Consider the following 4,125-nt stretch of genomic DNA (forward strand, 5'->3'; position numbering starts at 1 on the left):
TCCTGGCTCCAGCCTGTGATTTGGGGGAACTCCTAGACACCCTAACCAATTGGGTTAAAGCTCACAAGGGTGACCCTATCCCTTTTTGCAGCATGTCGTGTATGCGCTGCTGCAAACACTCACGCAATGTTCCTCTCTGCCCGAAACCAATATGGCAGAACCTTTAATCCCCTGTGCAGAGTTCCTGTGCCTACCACATGAGCAACCCCTCCTCTGTGGTCACTCAAAACTGGTTCTGGGAGCAACTCCTCTCTTACTGGGCTTGGTATCTGACTGGCTTATAGGGACAAAGGAAGGGTGCAGACTCGGGTGTTATCTACATCTGCCTGTGATAGGGTGGGTCTCTTTGAAGTTAATTAGTTCCTAGGCACAGCACAGATGGTCAGCCCACCAGAAAAACAGAACACCTCCAAAAACCCAAGGCCTTTGCCTCAGCTCTGGGAGCAAGTTCACACCACATCAAATAGGCTATTTAGCTCCTGTGTCACAATTTGAAGCACATGCAAATGTTATTGAAGAGGCTTTAGGAGGGTGACAGGCAACTTTCTAAAAGTAACAGCTCTTAAATATTTATTACATCTCTGACTTTGTCAATGAATTAGTCTTGTAATCAATATTTTAATAACTCAAGAATTAATTATATAGCTGTTTCCTAGGTGGCAATAGCAATGTTAAATAAATACTGGATTGCAGTGTTTTCCTATAGAACCTTTTAAATATCATACACCCTGCCTTAATGGGGAGTAAAGCCTGCTTTGTGGTGATTTGTACTTAATTAAAAGTAAGGTTTTAGGCTTGTCAAAAAAGGATATATTGACTAGTCAAATTGGTAGTTTAAACCTGCACAACCAGTGTAGGAAGCTGGCTCTCTTCATAGTGTACTAAAATGAAGTACACTGTGCTGAGAGTCCGGTAGATCCCCAACTGGTATTGCAGAGGAAAAGGTAGATAGGGCTAGTGCTTTATTTGTGGTATTGTGGGCAAGCAGTTAGGCTTATCAAGGAGTCATGCTAGGTGTTTGTTGTACTCACAGAGGCAATAAATGAGAAACACACTCAATGTTAAATCCAAGACCAATTTAGAAGAAAAAAAAATGCTTTTAAATATGCTTTGAGACAAAGAACTTCGTTATAAGTTAAGCAGATTTTAAAAGATAAATACTTTGCAGTTTCAAAAATCAACACAGTGCAATGTTTCCGTTCAGAAATGTTAACCTATGGGAGGAAAATAAGAATGCAGTTTTCCAGGTAAGTACATGTCTTACAAATCCAGTCTTCAGGATTTGAGTTCAACACCAGCCAAAGTTCAAATCAGTACCAAAAGTGCACCCACAGCAGCACAGGTTTGGCCAGGTGCAGAGTGCCAACACAGCATTGGGCACCCAATGTTAACCAATGGAGACTGGGAGTAACTGAAGATGTGCTGCTCACAGGTAAGCAAAGTGGAGTCAGGGGTTGATCTCCTGGGGTTAAGGTAAGCACAGGGACTCATGGCAGCACCAAACTTACACCCTCAGTGGCACAGGGGTGGCTGGGTGCAGAGTGCCAACGCATTGTCAAGCGCCCAATGCAAGTCATTGGGGGAGATCAGTTTTGGAAAAAGGTTGCAGGCTTGGGCCCTGAAACAGGCTGCTGGAGGCTGAAAGAAGAAAACCCACAGCTGCCCAGGTACATTTTGATGCTAGGAGATGTGGGGACACTGACTGTTCAGCTCCCCAAGACCCAGGGGATTCGGGTGCAGTGGTGACTTTTGGCATCGGGAACAGCTTACTGGGCAGGTCGCGTCAGGGGGAGTGTTCGATTTGAGGCTGCAGGCATTGAGGCTGAGGCTGCAGGGGTCAACCCATGGTGGACTCAGACTCAGAATTGCTGGGGAACTTTTGCAGGACTGGTGGGCCATTTGGACTCGAGTGTGGATGTCGGGTGCAGAGGTGGGTCTGGAGGTGGTTTTGCAGTTCCTCAGGACAGAGTTCTCTTTTAAAGTTGGTTTCTTCTTGAACAGGTCCGCTGTTCTCTGGAGATCATGATCTTTGTCAAAGGCAGGCAGTCCTCCCAAAGCTTTGGAGGTTGCTGGACTGCAGGACAGGTTATCTTTTGGTGCACCATCATCGAGGGCTGCAGACAGGCTGGTAGGGCTGTGGCCAAGTCAGCTGTTGTCTGCAGTCTTTTCTGCTGAAGCAACTCTGTAACGTCCGGTTCTTCTTAGGTCATCAGGAATCTAAGTTCTAGGATTCAGATGTGCCACCTAAATACTCAATTTAGGGGCATTACAGGGAGTGCCAGGCAGTAGCCAATGGGCTGACCCCCTTCAGGGTGACAACACACTTCTAATGACCACTTCTACTGGGAAGTGGGCATAACCCTAACCCTAACCCTAGAGGCCTAATTCCTTCCAAACAAGATGGAGGTATTTAAAAAGTAGTGTCCACTTCAGCTCGTCCACCTTAGTCAGTGGGACTGACATGAAGTGGGCATTCCTCCTAATTTAACTATTTTTCCTACCTGTACTGCCGCCATCGGGTCAGGACAGGGCGGTTGGTCATCTTTACCATCTGGAGAGACCTGGGTTGCATTACAAAGGCGGCAAAGCATTTAAAGCTCCCCACCCTGCAATGTCCATCCTGCCTGGGAGAGGAGGTAACACCTCTGCCCAGTGCAGGCTTTTGTCTCTGGGCTTCAGGAGCACTGGGTCTCACCTCAGGGGGCCAGAACTCTATCTAAGGTAACTGCATTGGTTTTGACCAGTTAGTGTCCATCCTTGGAGTTGGAAGGTTTTCAAGGGGAACCTCTAAGGTGCCCTCTGTGTGAATATTTTAATGAATTCATCACTGGATTCAATGAAGGTTTGTAAATAGGAGATGTTTTCTACCAAACATCCCTATCTTCAGTGAATCCATCATGTGGCTGGGGAACTCATAATGACCAGTGTCCAGCACATGTACTTAAAATGGCTTCCCTTTCACTTACTATGTCTGAGAGTCGACAAACACATAGCAGGGGCATTTCTACTCATGCAGCTATGCTCTCACATGTAATATAATGCGTCCTGCCTTTAGGGTTGGAAGGCCTGCTAGAGGGGTGACTTATATACATTACGTGCAGTGTAAAGGAGACAGGGCACAGAGGTTGTGTGCCATGTCATGGTTTCATTTTAGTTCTGCACCAAGGCACACAGCCTGCAAAAGCATCACTGTGTGTACTTAGTGAGAGGCTTCCTGAGGGTGGCACAATTTCTGCTTTTAATATCCCATACTCTAGGTACCAAGGGTACCATTTACTAGGGACTTGCAGTGGTAGCTAAACATTTGCCAATTGGGAAAAGCAACACTTTTGGGGGGAAGAGATCTGGCACATGCAGGCTATTTATCAGGGACCCAGTGCCCTTTCAGACAAAGTTGTACCAGAATCCATGCAAACAGTGTGTGGGGGAGGGGTGACCATGTCAAAAGAGGTTCTTTCCTACAGACAGGCTACTAGTCGAAGGCCAGGGGTTATGCCTGCATTGCTACTTCGTTACATGGCACAACTTGGTGACATTTAACTTACAAGCCCTGCGTGCACTTTGGTTACCAGAGACTAAGAGGTAAGTTAAATATGCCAATCAGGGTACACCAATTTCATCCTGTTGAAAGCTGGAGCACAGGCCCTTTAACAGTGCAGAGTTACACAGCCAGAAAAAAAAACAGTCATGGCAATACATCTTGGGGTTTACCACACAAATGATTGGTAGTTCCGAGTTCCAACAGCAGCGAACACATAGAGAGAAGCACACACAAAACAAACACATGCACTAATAAAATGTTTTTCATGAGAAGGTATAAACATTCGAGTTAAGAGCTGTGAATTGCTTTGTGGCTTTAGTCAAGTGTTTCCTGTGCATTTTGAAGCCAGACAATAAGAAGCGAGGCACCACACTTAAAAAGAGCTATTGTCTTACAGTTATTTACCTTGTGAAAGTGTTCAAATTAAACAACTTTGGGGATATGGGTCTGCCGTCCAAGGTAATACACAGATTGTGGTTGTTGGAGCTGGTCGAGTGTTGATAGCACCACATAACTGTAATAAAGGTATGAGTGTTATTGCAAAAAATAAGAGGATGAAATGTATTTATTATATTACGCACAGA

This window comes from Pleurodeles waltl, chromosome 1_2 (assembly GCF_031143425.1).
Source record: "Pleurodeles waltl isolate 20211129_DDA chromosome 1_2, aPleWal1.hap1.20221129, whole genome shotgun sequence".
Lineage (NCBI taxonomy): Eukaryota > Metazoa > Chordata > Amphibia > Caudata > Salamandridae > Pleurodeles > Pleurodeles waltl.